This window comes from Chiroxiphia lanceolata, chromosome Z (assembly GCF_009829145.1).
Source record: "Chiroxiphia lanceolata isolate bChiLan1 chromosome Z, bChiLan1.pri, whole genome shotgun sequence".
NCBI classification, from domain to species: Eukaryota; Metazoa; Chordata; class Aves; order Passeriformes; family Pipridae; genus Chiroxiphia; species Chiroxiphia lanceolata.
Genome location: NC_045671.1, coordinates 64236663 through 64253467, shown reverse-complemented (window position 1 = coordinate 64253467; position 16805 = coordinate 64236663). Strand labels below are relative to the sequence as shown.

Sequence of the window (16805 nt, the reverse complement as noted above, 5' to 3'; positions counted from 1 at the left end):
TGCCTGAAATGTCACTGAGCGCAACTTTTCTGTCTAGGTTTGTTTCATCGGGTGATATTGTGATTTATTTCCATAACTAAATAAAACATTTACACTGTTTAAAAAGTTAATAATGCAGGGAGAGTCACTAAAAGGGAGGTAGAGCTCTTGCTTGAAATGGTGACTCAGTGAAGCAGACAGATTTGGAAAAGCTGCTCCATACAGCAGAAGTTCCCAACCAGAAGGTCCTCCCACCAGCACCACCAGATTGTGTGAAGGGATGCAGAGGACAGGCTTGATAGCCAGGCATTGGAAAGTGGATCAGAGACTAACATGTTTAACCTACTCTGCATCCACCTCCCCTGTGTTTTTGTAAGGATGCACAGCCTTTCCAATTACAGCCTTTTGCCAAATTGCTGTTTGGAACTGTTTGGAAAGATTACTGGTCTGCATTCAGAATGCCATTCCTCTCCCCACTGTGCATTTTTTCCCTTCATCCTACCCTGTGTGAAATCAGTGATTCATTGTCTTTTGTTTCCTCTATATGGCAGGATGTTAAAGAAGGAGGAATGATCAATTAGAACATACTCTTTCAGTCTCAGAAGAGGCAGAAGGAAACAATCAGCATTTGCACCTTATTTTCTTCTCTTTGTATCTGTGAACAAGTTGGAAGGTTTGGGCAGTTTCTTTTCCCTTCCAGTGACGAGTCTTGGTCACTGAGTCCCAATGCTACACTAATTTGGTGTGCTAAACAGATAGCAGCACTTTTTGCAACTACCTAAAATATTTTTCTGTGCAGCTGATGGTGCAGGATTCAGTAAAGTGTTGATCAAACTCCAAGTTGCACTCTCTAAACATCTTTTTGATGTGAACTTCATCTTATAAATTTTTTTTCAGGAGATTTTTAGTCAGCAATTACACATCAGTATTTGGATGTAGTTACCATAAAAAAATAAGACAAATTAGTATACTGAATATTTCTTAAATGAAAACATATCAATGTGCATCAAGTGTCAATACAAATCAGTTCAAGCAAAGTTAGACAGTGTACTGTTATAAAAGAAAGAACCACCCTTTTTTGCTGACAGTAAATATATACCAATCACCAGCAACAATGAAAATTTACCAGAGTAATTCTCTTTCACTAAAATGGCAAGACAGATATTGACAACTGTCTCAATTCGTGCCATCATTATGTTTCCTGATTGTGAACAAAAGTGGCAGTCAAGTGACACTTGTTTAAAATGTGTATATGTTAAAAAGAAAATGGAGATACTGGTACAGAAGAACCAACTATGCCTGCAGCTTTGTAGATAGATATAGCACGTTTTCTTCATTAGTGATAATTAAATGAAAATCCACAAGAATTTGAATCAAAACTCCATAAAATAAACAACCATACTGTTGCTTGTTTTTGCGTGGTGTTCTCATGGTTCTACCTCAGATGTCACAGTAGTAATCTAAAAATTCTCATTTCATTAAGGACCAAAATGACCTTCCCACTCTGGTAGATTTTAGATAGGACATCTTTGAAATAAGAAAATATCCCAGAATCTTGTAGGCTTCATAAATTTGTGTGTTGCATTTTAGAGGTGATGCATAGAGAGAACCTACAAGTAGTCTGTTGCAAAAGCTCACTGTCAAGATGTCACCTTTTCAGCTACAAAACTGAACTTCAGTTGATAATGCACCTGCATGTGTAGATTTTTCCAAGTCTTTGTTGCATTTGTGTGGAAGACTGGATTTCAAATTCACTTAAGCATGATGGTCTCTAATTGTATATAATTAATCTGCCCTTCCTTAACTGTAAACTGAACATGACTTATTTTAGTTTCCAAATTATCTGTGAGTTACTTCAAAGTTATAAATGCATACACACTAAAATAATTCATAGGAAAATGGGTCAGCTTCCTTCCAAATTACTTAGGTTTTAATTAAGACTCAGTAAGAGCTATTCACCACGTGAAGCCCAAAAGGGGAAAAAATCAATCTACACAAACATGGTACCTGGTATTTAGCAGTGTCAGCCATTTAACTTTATGCTTCCCTTTCTTCACAAAACTAAGAGACATTCTAAAGACCAGAAACATACTGTAGCTGGTCCCATGCCAAGTCCCATGCCAGTCCCAGGATCTGCCTGGAAAATATCAATGGGATGTTAAAGGTCCAAATCCTTAGTCTGGGAACCAGTGAAAAACCTGGACAACAGCAGTGGCAGTACCAAACACCCTCTCCTATCAAGGATTTTTCAAGGATATTGTGGTCCTTTCAAATGCCGACTTAAATGCTTAGCTCTTATGAATTTTCTCTCACTTCTAGCAGTTAAACTATCCATGAAATTTGACACTTATCTTCACAGTGAAGAATCTTAGCCTGGGACTCTGCTGACAAGTACTGACTGAAAATAATCTACTCAGCCCTAGTGAGGCTGCACCTGGAGTACTGTGTCCAGTTCTAGGCTCCTTAGTACAAGGGAGACATGAAGCTACTGTATTGGGTCCAGTGGAGGGCAATAAAGATGATGAAGAGACTGGATCATCTCTCTTATGAGCAAAGGCTGAGGGAGCTGGGCCTGTTCAGCCTGGAAAAGAGACCAATGAGAGGGAACATCATGTATACAAATGTCTGAAGGGAGAGTGTCAGGAGGATGGAGCCAGGCTCTGCTCAGTGGTACCAAGCAATAGGACAAGAGACAACGGGCAGAAACTGATGCAGTGCAAGTTCCACCTGAACATGAGGAAGAACTTTCTTACTGTGCAGGTGACCATGCACTGTAACAGGTTGTCCAGAGAGGTTGTGGAGTCTCCTCACTGGATATATCCAAGAACCATGTGGATGCAATCCTGTGCCGTGTGTTCTAGGACAACCTTCCTTGAGCAGGAAGATTGGACCAACTGTGATCCCTTCCAATCTTACCCATTCTGTGATATCGTGATTCTATGCAAATCTGTTCCTGCATTAGTAGCCAAGAACCCTTTTCCCTGAAATATATGGCGTAAATACACTTGTTAATGAAATGAATGTCGATCTTTAGTTCTCCAAATTCAAGTAACACTAACTGGTAAAAGTCTTCTGTATTACTCAAAATCCCACTTCATGACTTTTATACAGAAGTTATTAAAGAATATGTCCTAATTCACATATGAATTTCCCAGACATCCAGAACCAGAGCACAGCAGAAAACTACTTCCTCAGCTGCATTAGTCAAAGGCTTCATAGCTCACATACAGTTGTGGCGGGGGGGGGGTTTCCTGTGTAATGCTGTACAGTCTGTGTACCCTGGAGTTAATTTATCCTCTCCCAATAAGAGTATTGTATTTATTTTTATGTAATTTTATTTTAATTAAACATCCCACAGAGTGGCTAGCTACCTACCCGTTCTTGGTTTTATACAATATTTTTCTTAAGTCTTTTTGGAAACACTCAGTTCATGAAGACCTGCAAGCAGAATGCAGAATAAGGCACTCTGAATCACTGACTCAAAAAAATAGATAAAATGCCCGTTATTGACTCTGTGTTCTTCTCTGTCAAACATTGGAAGATAATTGAAGTGTGCAGTGTTCCTTACCCAAGTGATTGTCAGAGCTCTCAAACACTGAAAATGAAGCTTGGGCAGGAAAGTTCTGAGTCACAGCACTGAGACTTAGCCTGTGTCATTCTCATCTATCAGTTTTCTACAGAACAAGCTTTTATTTTATACACATACAGACAGCACAGTAATTCTCTGCTATTTACTCTCTACCAAATACACCATTACCAGTTACTAACTTGTCCCAGACTACTGCTGCTTAAGTAAGAGCAGACTCTCAGACTTCAGTAGTCAGACCCTCCTTGCAAATCACAAATTTAGCATAAAGTAATCTTAAAATTTTATAAAAATAATATTGTCGTTTTTCCTTTTTATATTTTAAAACTTTGATGTGTCTTTGCTTCTATATTTTAGAGTTCACAGTTCCTCAAACACAACATTTTGAACTTATGTCTGTAAAAGAGGGCTTGGTTTCTCTGACTGGGATACAGGAGCCTAGCTAAAAAAGCAGAGGCTAAAAGTTTGTCAGAATTGAATTATCATTGCACTAAGTGCATCTATGCATCTATGCACTTAGAGAAGTGTATTTTTTTTCTGTTTCTGCCTCCTAAGTGCATGCTTTGTATGATAGTGACCAATCGATAATGGAAAGTCACAACCATTTCATTTTTTTTTCTAAGAGAAAGGTTTATGTTTAAATGACCTTATTAAAAAATAAAGGTTTTCTGTGATGGAGGGAAGAATAAAAGCACTAGACACTTCTAGGAAGATTAGAGAGACAGAAATGAAAAAGAAACATAATCTATTGAGCAGTTATCCTTAACCTGACTGACTTCATGTATATGAGTCATCCTGTCGCATTAAATACTTAATGTGCTTTATTTATTATGAGATATTGCTGCCTTTTAGAGTACAGGACCCTGAGTGGAAATGAAAGGGCTTTTTATTTGAACTCAGTTTATGTAATAAAGAAGGAAGGAAAATCCAGTGTTCTGATCCGAGATACCCACTGCTGGTAATCTTAAAAAAATGAGGTTTCCGTACCTTTCTAAATTGCCTGAGGAAGTCCCATCCAACTACAAGAGACTATACCAGATCCATCAAAGATGCTGAAAAGCTTAAAAGCTTAGAGAAAGACTGACAGTGGGTAAAATCTTACTATTATTTAGTATGAGTCTGATAATAAGTACACAAGTACACAGACACTGGCAAAATTCCTTGCTTGATGAAATTATTTGGGGGTTTTTTTCAGAGCATTTCTGCTCACAGCAATACTACTGTCAAGCTGACTTCAGTAGAACAAGATCCTTTTCATCCTCTTACCTAGTAAAAGATTTAGCTGGAAGTGAAATTAGTCTGTGAGACCCCTCAACTGTCTTCAAAAATCTGCAATGTCATTTTATCAAGGTGTGGCTGCATTGAGCAGTGGGAATGCCATCCAACAACATGCCCAAGCAGACATGAGCACAGTAAGAAGTGTACCCCAAATGCACAGTTGCGAGAGAAGCGCACCCAGGGTTCAGGTGTCCAGGGGCACAGGTGTCTCAGGGGTTGTGATCACTAGCCACAGGTTCCTGTTTCGCAGCAGTGAAGTCATACACACCTTCATGCATTTCAGCCCAAACTCATGTGCTCTGAACACTCTCCAAGCAAGAGAAGGTGCAAAACGATGCATGTTTACACCAAGGAGGTGGATGATTTATACTGTTGAAACATCCTTTGAAACATTTTGACTTTTCGGAACATCAGTTCTTTGGCCAGGCACTTTTTCAAGTAACACAAGATACTAGAGATACATCCTTACATCCTAAGAGAGGGTGGTTTAGTAAATAGACATTTACTGATGTAGTCCATGGAAATTTGATTTGACAGTGCTGTAAATCTGGGCTCAGCAATTCAAAGTAATCAAAGCAAAATCATGATGAAATGACCTTTTTTTTCCTCAGTCATTACAGAGATTTTGCATTTATGGTAGTGACTGGTCAAAAATTACACAGATGTACAAGATATTTTCCACTGGAGGAGATGCTATAAGATCTCTCATGCACAGCTCTGATAATATCCTTCCTGTTCATGAATCCTCCTTGTTTGCATACCCCTTCCTACTCCCATGACAATAATGCCAAAAATATGCAGTGCTTTTGAGAATGAACAAATTTTACCCTCTTTTGGTTCTCCTCTTCTTCATTTTTTCCAGCTCCTCTTTGGCCTAAGTTACTTTTCAGAGCTAGCAACTAACTGAAAGGATGAAAAATTACATACAGCTTTCATTAAGAGGTATATCAATGCTTGCTGTAGTATAAAACTTTATTTCACACAGCACCTGCAGCAGTTTTGGAATAAGTGAATTTCAGTTGATAGCATGGGTAGCTTCAGCCTTAAGATCCCAAATGGTATAGTCTCATCTGGGTTTCTTACAATTGTCTTTGATATTAATGAGCTTTTAATTAGGAATAAAACAGAGACATCATTGTGAAGAGGTGTATTTAGACTGAAGCACTCATTTTTTATTTTGTTTTTTAATTAGTTCATCTAAAAGTGCTCTGGCAACAGAAAACTATTCTAGTATTAATTTTATTCAGGACAAGGACAAGTATGTTAATCTTGTAGAGTATTATTACAGATGATATAAGCAGTGTTCTCCTTTAAAGACATCTAAGCATATATGCATTTTTGTGAATCGTAGTATGCATGAATATAGAACTGGTTGAAAATTATTTTTTGACACTGTTTCTTGGTAGAATATTATGGTTTTAATGAAATATAGCTGTGTAGAAAATGTCTTAAGGGCAAATAGAATTTATTGGAAAACTGTTTTCAAGAAAAGTTAAAATTATTTCAAGAGAAAAATATTTTTTTTTTGGTAGAGTTGCTCTATACATCTATAGAGCCAGGTAAAAACTATAAGCTAAATCTGTATCTTTGAGCTGATGCCTGTGAGCCTAAACCAGGAAGAAAGCTACTGCAAATGTGATATGAGTATACTTTAGGTTTACTACTCAAATTGTAGAGGAAAGTAAAACAGTGCTGTGAAGAACAGTTGCAGGTCTTCCAAGATACAGTAAGTCAGTAGATGAGTTTGTAATGGGTGCAAAAGAAACTGGACAACACAACAGTTGTTGTACACAGTGCTTGTAGCTTTGCACCAGCTCATTGCTACCAGGACTCAAGTGTCTCCTTGCTGGCATCAGTCTCTGGAAATTACACACAGATCAGGACAACCGTAGGACACAATACCACCCACCACAAGTGTGATATGTCAGTTTTGCTAGGAAGCAGCAGGATTAAGTAGACACAGACTGTCTTCCCATGGAAAAGTTAGAAATAATAAAAAATATTTCTGACCTATCTTAAATATACACAGTTACCTTTGTAACTACTGCTAGTACAGGAGGGCAGCTAAGTAAACACAATATGGAAAGCTGCACTTTCTAGTCCCTTTATCTGTGATTAAGCAGAAAAATAAGTGTATTTGTGTTATTGTTTAAGTATTAGTTGTCTTTTGCTAATAATTAAAGGAAATATTTACCAAATATATACTAATTCACATAGCAGAGACTCCATCTAGTACAAAATGTACCTTCATTGCATCAGACACTAACTGAATTAAGTGCAGATTTTCATGAAATGCCCCTTATTTCTAAATAAATATATAAAATACCAAGTCACAAAAGTATTGAGGTAACAGTCTCCATTGCTAGGGTTTAGAAACTTGGTAGCGATACCCTAGCAAATGCGGGTACAGATTTCAAGGAAATGGGTGACGGTAAATTCTCAGAATAATAGGTTTCAAGTAGAATGAGTAGTTTGTAAAGCATACAAGAGTTAGTACATTTCAGATTGCATCACGTGGAAGCTACCTACAGCACTGCTGTCGCATCAAGAACTCTGCAGTGGGCCAGGCTCAAATCAAGGCCTTAATTATGACTGATCAGGCTGGAAAAAAAAAACGAACAACTGACTACCAAATTTCATCTATCTGGTGTCTTTTATATTCTGTCTCTTTCTCTTCATCTTTCTCCCAAAATAGTGACTTAGTTCAGCTCATGCTGACAGATATCTGGAGTAACATTCATGAAGTATGGTTATGAAGCAGAGATTAATGGCTTGTGTCTTGTCCACCTGTCAACATGGCAGGTCTTATATCCAAATGCCCTACCTTGACCCTTCTTTAGGCTGATTGTGAGTCTAAATATATTTTAAGAATGTCTTTAGCAAACACAAAATCTCCAGGGTAGTTCACTATTTTCTTTTTCTCTCAAATGTATACCTAATGATCAACTCTATTTTAATTCAAAACGCAGGAGTTTTGTGCAGCTGCCCCTAAGGTACATTCCTTATCTGAGCCATTCAGTGACTACTGTAAGGTCTATCATGCAATTTCTTCACTCATAAATAGTGTTGACCAGTGAGTTGAAATACATCTCTTCTTTCCTTTGTGCTACTCTCAAGTGCTGGCCACAATTTTCTGCTAGAGTAGCCACTCTGAATTCAAAGGCATTGTATCAACAGAGGACCTTCTGACAAGGACTAAAATTGTGCTTATTTCCTTTTGCTTGTTTTTAATGTTCCAAATATAATGCTGTAGCTCCTGTACCATCTCTCCAGACTCTCACCACTCCTGCAGTCTAAAAAGAGAAGCAGCAGATAGGTCAGCAGCTTACTGGCAGGTCATGCTCTGAAGGCCTCGTGTGTGATGGTATGAAGAGAGTCCCAGAGATTATACTCCTTGTTTTGTCTGATAGGATTTTCGTGGAAGATACAAGTAGAAGTGTTGCAAACATGCTTGTCAAGGTGTGAGAAAACTTCAAAAAACCCAGATGGGTTTAATTTTAATTTGTATTTGCCAGATAATGGTAATGAAATTATTTGTTGCACCTTTGCTGAGTGTCTTGTCTCCGCACTACCACACATGCTATACACACACACTTTTGAGATTCTTGTCTTAGCAGAAAAGAAAATATATTAGTTTCAATTTCTTCAGATTTCTGATTTAATTTAATTTCTAGCTATTTTCAAATAGTTGGAGTTATAAGCTTAAATCTATATCTACCTCTAGCTAAGACAAATTATTATTACCCTTGTAAAATGTATTTGGGTTTTTTGTCAGAGATACTTAGCTAAAAATGTTTCCTAATAGTACAGTCTTAAGTATTCAGAGCCTTTTGGCTAAATAGCCTTTGATTGTGTTATGAAGCAACAACAGCACTTGTAGCACTAATTAAATTATCTCTTATCTTTCCTGGGCATATTCTCTGTACACACACTTTAGTGTCTGCATATCATGATTTTTCATCAGGCTCTGTAATGCTGCCGTGAAAAAAACTACAGAGACCCAAGTCAGTGGATCTAAACTGCTTGAAACCTTCCTTGGTGACAGCAATCACAGGACTGTGGTCGATCCTAAGTTTAACTCTACCAGACACATACCCACTTTGGGTTTCACTTTTGTCCTGTTCAGTATCTACATAGAGCTGCTATTTGAAGGAAACATCCCTATATAAAAGATTATATCACGAATGTGACTCATGATGACCTAGATCCAATACAGATTGCTTGTGGTGTCCTAAATGGATTATTGAAGTGGGATTCAGGTATGCTTGAATGCACTAGCCCTCAAAAGTCTACCACCAGTCCAGATTTAAAGCAGCTTCCTTTTTTTTCCAGTAACTTTCCATCACCAAGATCTTCACTCACTGAAGATGAGGAGTAGCTGGATGTCAGAACTAAAACTTCAGAGGGAATTCCATCTCTGTTTTTTCAACATAAGAGATAATGTCCAGGCCACAAGTGTGTCATCTTCATGCTATGCCCAGACTGTTTTAGAAGAAAGACTGTTTCTTCCAAGATGAAGAAAGATGAACTTTTAAAGTAGACTTGCTGTTGACAACAGCCTCCCTTCCTCTCTTTAATCAATGCAGTTAGCCTTCCTCCTGATTTAGTTTTCAGTTAATTTGTTCAGACTTCATTAATTACAACATATATGAAAGGCAAATACAGTATTTAACACTTTCACATCCTCTTGTCAGTGTCCTGTTCATGGCAGCAGAGTATTTTAAGGTTCACCTGCCTAGACACACTGTGGAACACAAGGTCAGTTTTGAAGTAATGAATCCTGACTTGTAAGAGATTTTTTAGTCTTTTTTAAAATCCTTTGGACTTTTAGTCTGCTGCATTCCCAGGAGGAACAACTTTAGCTCGTTCTTTGTTCTCATGTGGTATTCCCTCCCGTACTACAATAACTTCACCTTTTTTCCCCTGCGACACCTTATTCTCAGTATCTGGAACATTAAAATCTTGCAAGAACCATCAACGAAACAGAGCTTAAGCGAAATTTGCTGTGTAACAGTTAGGATTAAAACAGTATAATAAAAATATGGACTTTTTTAATATGCATTGTCCTTGAAGTCACACATCACTGAGTGGACTACCATTCATAGACACTTTAAACCAGGTCGAGGTATGGAGTTTAGCTACAACAAGTGGGTAGTATTCCAGTACTAAGCAGCCCCAACAAAATGCAGTACAATTGACCTAGGAGCTGCACTGTTTTCAGAGACTGAAATCTGTGTCTTTCTCCATTATTGCGTTATCAAATTTAGGTAAATCAACACATCTATTGTAACAGTAATTGTGCTATTCTAGTCTTTGCCAACTCTTAGTGACATAATTTTTTACCAGTAAAAGAGGAATACTTTTTACTAGAGCTGAGAGAAGTTTGAAAAAAAAATTTTGTATAGCTCTACCTTTCAAAAATCTGCTTCTGCATTGAGAAGGAATAGATGGCAGAAAAGATCTGTTATTCACAGTAGTTCATTAATCTATTCAACTAAGAATTCTTTCTCAAAAAATGTTTCTATGCAAATATTTGCAATATTTATGAGGTGGTTAATTATTTGGGTATGATAATACTATTACCTTCTCTGAATGGTTGATTTTTATCATTAACCTACACAAAAAAATTCTTAATTTTATTTTACCTTCAAACCTCTTTTACCGCCTGTCACATAATTGTTCATATAAGCTTTCCATAAAACTCTTCTCCTTCAACTTACTAGCAAGGTCAGTGGAAATGTGATTTTCTCTATAATTCTTGCAAATATTTCCACTTTCTTTTCCTGCTATTTATGCATGAAATGTCTCCTGTAAGATAATCCTTAAGATTTATTATCTTTTTCTTCAAATTTCTTCCTGAGGTTCACTTTCTCTGTGACAAATGTAAGAAATTGGTATATTCATCTCAAAAACTTTGGGTTAGAAACAGAAGGTGTACTGGTGGTTTCATTTCTTTGCTTACTTTGGACAATCTGGATTTCTAAGCCTTGTATAAATAACTCGTATAATCACACAAATTTGTCATTGTGATTTTCTTAGCTTCTGTTGTATGACACACATGCTTCTTTCACTAATCTATGTATTTAGGATAAAAACTATACCCACTTGTCTAGCTTCATTACACTTGGTACAAATATTTTAAGCAGTCCTACAATAATATTATTGAATAAGCAGTTAAAAAATGTTCCTCTAGTTGTTATTTCTGCTTTTGTTTCCTATTTTTGTATTATGTCTTTTATAAAGGGGTACTGGTCTGAGTCTCAGTCTTTTCCTCTGAAAACAAATGCAGCTGGAGTATAGTTTCTCAGTTGATGTTAGCCCATGAAGTTTTTATTGATGACTTAGTAGCAGAGGATGATTCTAGGACTGCAGAATGATTGAATCAAAACTTTTTACCCAATTCATTGAATTATCAGAATAGTTGTTGCTGCTGCTGTTATTCAAGGTTTCTTACAATCTATTAATCATTGGAATGCAGATAGACAGCTACTTAATGTTTAGCAGTTTATTTAAATAAACTGAGATATTTAGGAGATCAATAAAGGGAGGGAGAACAAAATCTCTGTATAAGCGAAAATAGGCTTGATCAAAGAGACAGGGGACGTGGAATACCTTAGTTCATTTGAATCATTTGTGAGATGCTCTGATTTATAGAAAATCATCCTTTTGAGAGTGCGCAAGCAGGCTTGACTTAGTCTGTGATAGATCTTGTGAACAGTGCAGTAAGCTTAGATGATTTGCAGGAGCGAGACCTGGTGAAGGAAAACCTTCACTACAAATTGCCTCTTACATTGAAAGAACACATGGTGGGAACATCCAAATTGCACAGTCGAGTCAGAATATGCCACAATCAGGATTTCATTAATCCCCCTTGTGACATTGTATCTCACTCTAACAACATTCCTAAATGTCTAATATTTTCATGTGTCATTTGGCTATCCCTAAAACCATCTCAGTTTGTCTCTGTCATCTTCCCTTCACATGCATGTCCTGAGCAAAACTTCCCAATGTTTCCACATTTGTGCAGTCCAGAAGCAAGGGTTCCTCACCCTACCTGCCCTTACCTGGTTTGGTCCAGCATCACAGGTCAGATGGTCTTCCAAAATAACTGCAATAGGTACTTGAGAGATAAAGCTGTGAATGAAACCTTCCTAAACCACACTGAGCTGGGCAAAAGTTTGCACCACACAGGTAAAATTTTCAGTAGTTTTAACTGCTCATATTCACTATCTGTCTACTCAGCACAAGAGAAAATGTGTTTTGTTGCAAAGATTTGAACAATGGTTTTGGCTTATTGCTTGCTGAAGTGTGACAGATGATGACAGCAATGCAAAAACTCCTCAGTATCAGCTTCCTGCTTTAAAACATAGCAATGTTAAAATTTAACATTCAGGGGAGAAAGAAACTATCCTATACATAGGGAGAAAAGTTTACTATACCTAAGCACAGACCCATAAAAATATCCTTCTTGAAGGACTGCGCGTCACAAAGGGGAATCACATTGGAGCAGTTCATTAAGAAATGCAGCCCACGGGAAGTATTCACGTTGGGGAAATTCATCATGACTATCTCCTGTGGGAAGGACCCCACACTAGAGCAGGGGAAGAGCATGAGGAGTCTTCCACCTCTTCCCCCTGTAGGGAAAGAAGTGGCAGAGACAATGTGATGAACTGACGACAGCTCCCACTTCCCAAAACCTTGCACTGGTGTAAAGCAAAGGGAGAGAAGCCCAGGAAATAGGGAGGGGAGAAGATGTTTTAAGACTTGAGTTTGTTTCTCATTATCTTACTCTGATTTGATTGGTAATAAACTAAACTAATGCCCCTCAGTTAACTCTGTCTTGCCTGTTATGGTGACCAGTGAGTAATCTCTCCCTTTCTTTATGTCAACCCGTGAGCCTTTCATTGTATTTTCCCTACCCTGCCCAGTTGAGGAGGGTGGTGATAGAAGCTTTGGTGGGCACCTGGTGTCCAGCCAGGGTCAGTGTAGTACATACCTTTAAAACAGGGTCTTCACCTGGTTCTCAGGATTAGCTGGTAGCATTTAGGTGAATAATCAGTACAAGTCTGTCTTATCGTGCAACATTTAATCCTAGAACATGTGTTTAATACAGTATGGTTTTCTAAAGGGAGTCTTAGAAGGTAAATTATTAAGTGATCTCAGCGTCAGACAAAATTGTCATCTCTGATATGATCCACTGGATTTTTTTGCTTTCTGAAAAGCAGAAAAAGGGGTAGGAAAGGAGAGATCAAACCTGCCTAGTCAGAGTATTATTTGATACAAATTCAGCTGACAATTGAAATAGATCACTCCTTTTCTGGCTAAAGCCATGTCCCTTATAGTACTGAAGAATCATACTGGACATGGAAAGGAGCATGGTCAAGTGCACTCTAGCTTTAGCTATAAAGATTTCAAATTTAGTCTGAGAGGGAGAAGTGAAACAATATATAACATATTTGCATGGTTTGACACACTCCTAGCTATGATATTCAGAATTGCATGGCATTCTAAGGGAGCATCGGGTTGCTTTTGATTTTTTTTTTTATTTTTAGTTATAGTTTTTCAGTTTAAAAGCATAGTTTTTCGGTTTAAAAGCTACAGGGCACTGTACATTCCTGTAAAGCATTTATGGGAAGATGCAAAGCTGCAGAACTTTGTACAAACTGATTTCCATTTCAAAGCAGTGGAGATGGCTGTTTTGGGTGAGATCACACAGAACTATTAACTAATAATTTTAATGAGCTTTCATAATTGCATAGCTGAACTTTGACTAGGATCCTCTTTTGAAAAAGAGTATCAGCCAACAGTAACTTGACTCTTGACGCTTTGGACTTAAGAAACAGAGCTAGAGAAAGAAAAGAAAGAAGGCAATTAGTTTATTTTTATTTTTTAATGAGGAATTCCTTTATATATGTCATTTTCTAGAGTTTATTAAAGCATTATAAATGCTCCAGAAAGGTTGTAAAAACAATTTTACAGGTTCTCATTCACATTCAAGCATAGAGAAACTGTCAGTTCATAATTATTTGTTATGTTTTTTGAATTTTGGGCCTAATAAGCTGTAATTTTAGAGAAGTAGTCTCTAGTGCAATACATGGTACAATCACAAAGCACTAAGATTATACTTTTAGGTTACATCTATGTACAAATACATAAATATGTACATACTTGTATGCATGCACTTTAATTTCTTGCATATATCACAGTGAAGAGAGGGATGCAAGGAAGGACAATGAGGTAATCCTGCAGATGTTTAGGGGGAATTTTTATACTGGCAAACGATAAAGTACTTTGTGCTGGTTGTTTAAGAAGGAATGGAAGGTATCATGTTGAACAGTGACACATAATTCAGCACAGTGCCAGTGAAGCAGCCAATTAATTAATATCTCACAAGTTTAAAGAAATGTGTGAAATAATTTTTCACTGCAACAAATCTACCTTTTAATGACATAATTTCACTCTGATTTTTAAGGAGTAGCATTTTTGATTAATGGATGTACAATGAGATCGGGTTACTCTTTTTTTTTCATTTTTTTAATGGAGATAGTAATTTTCCCACAAAGCAGTTCAAAGCTAAGTGTGTAGTCACACATTTCTTTAGCAGGAAGTGTGATAGTATCATCTGTGTCAATGTAAATTGAAATAATAAATTTAATTTATGTTTTCTTCTAACCTATACTTAACTTCTAACCCTGATCCAAGTAAACTTTACTTTTATGACTTCCTATTTAATATAAATTATTGGTTCTCCCTATTGAAATGTAATTCACTCCAGCTTATATCTCAGTCCTGAATCTTTCTTGCCTGTAAATGTGTACACACATATGCACACACCATTTTAGATTAATACATATCCATCTCCATATCTGTGCATACCTTTCGCAGAAGACTACTGTTAATGTCTGAAGTGCCTTATTAACATTACTTTTCTTTCTTCCAGACAGAGACAAAAAAATCCTTTTAGCACATTTTATACTGTCCGTTTTATACTTTACACTCGTCAGAAGTTTTAGTTACTAGGTGGATTGGATAGCTGCAAAATTGTTTTGTATTTTTGCTATCTAAAATGACCACTCTAGGCATGCTTACCTTCCACTGAACCTGTTTACCTTGTGCTTCATACATTAGACAGCTAAGGAAGGAAGAAAATGAAATCCCTGTGTGTTAGAAGTATCAGTATGAAAGCACTAATCTCACAGACTGAGTTCTGAAAGCAATAATCAGAACACCCAAAAGCCTCTCTAGTCTGAATTTATTGCAAACACCTAATTCACAGACCCCTATAGATTTCCAGTTTTAACTTAGTGCCTAATGAAGGGAAGTTTACCTCTCAAAACCTTTATCACAGCTGGACATAACTAGCAATAGTTACTTGCAAGACTACAACTTAAGGGGGAAACTAAATCTCAGCAGGTTGTCATTCTAGAACAAAGTCAAAATGTGCTTTTATAGGTAATATCATACAGAGTAGTCTTCATCCAGGTCTCCAGTCTACATGTCAAAATCAGCATGCAATTTGCCTCTTATTGTTAATCTCTGCATAGATGTGTCAAAATGGAAATACAAAGCCACATCAGTCAAGAGTGAAATTCTTCCACAGAGTTATGAGAGGAGTAATATATGCACCATTCATTTATGGTCAGTCAAAGAACACAATTTTTATGTGGCTCCAAATAAATTCTTGCTCACTCAGACAATCAAAACAGTTTTTAACAGTCAAAACACAACAGCTGTAGATTTCTCAGTACAGTTACAATAATGCTAATGTTTGCAATCCAAACCACCCAGTTTCTGTTGAGAATTGTTAATGTTACAATAAGATCAATAGATCCAAATATTTGCTCTTTTTCTCACATCTTGAATCTCCACTCTTCTGATCATCCACAGTCTGAGAGGTCAACTCTCCTCTGTCAGGCAGGATGATTACCACAAACTGTATACCGGGGGAGTGAGGTTTTACTGCAGCATAGTTACTGGTGGGACTTTCTTCTTCGTCAGTTTGTGATTTGCTCGGCATTATTTTTATGTCAACAGCTTATTTGCTAAAATAACTGTCTGATTTCCTCATAAGTTTGCTTATACCATAATTTATTTAAGTGTATTTAGAGGACACTGTCCTCTGTGTACAGGAGGATTTCTTTTACATTGTCTATGTGACAGCACATAGACAAACTACTCAAATAGAAGTTGAAAACTTCTTAGGTAGTACCCAGATGACTCTCTAAGGCCAAACACACAGATAAGGGGTGAATGCTTGGTCATAGGGTAATTTTGTCACTATGGGTAGGACCAGATGGGCAATATTCATCTGTTCAGTCCCGAGAGGTAATTACAGGCAGAAGTAATGTAAACGTATTTTCAGCTAAAATGAACCCAAGTTAACCAATCCAGAAAAGGCTGAGGCACACCATTAGGCTTATTAATATCATGAAGCCAAAATCCTAATACTGTTACTCATCAAGTTGGCTGTACCATAGGAGTTAAGGCACTTCCATTACCCTTGCTTGCAGTTTGCTTCAGTCTGAAAGTGTCTGAGACACACCTTCCTTTGATGAACACCTATATTCTTTTCTTCTTTTTTTGAAATGAGTTATTGTGTGTCTTCAATTAGTAACTATTGGTGAAAAATTCTCTGGCCTTCAGTGACTAAACCTGAAAAGTACAGCCTTTGGATAAGGGGATTTATTTTAATAGATGTTATCTTGTCTTCTTTTATCCTCATTTTTAACCTGAAGGTGGGAATTAATAAATCCCTTACTAATTCTGATTCCCATTGAATCTGTGGCTCCTCTTTGGACATTGCACTGCTTAAACACAGGCAGATCATCTTATCCTGGTTTTTGTCCTCCTAAAAACTAGTTTACATATCTTGGAATTACAAAGAGGTATTCTGTAAAATCTTCTTAGATGTTGGGTTCTAAAAATCACATGAAATATCTCTGTACAGTAAAAGCAAAGAATC

The 16805-nt window shown here is 37.1% G+C and overlaps 1 protein-coding gene and 1 long non-coding RNA gene across 5 annotated transcripts in view; both read left to right on the top strand.

The window, feature by feature from the left end:
• Positions 1–16805, top strand: part of LOC116781168 — an 844439-nt gene that overhangs the window by 211340 nt on the left and 616294 nt on the right. The window lies entirely within an intron of this gene.
• The window catches only part of LINGO2 (leucine rich repeat and Ig domain containing 2), a 481605-nt gene that overhangs the window by 460580 nt on the left and 4220 nt on the right, over positions 1–16805 (top strand). The gene's annotated exons all lie outside the window — the stretch shown is intronic.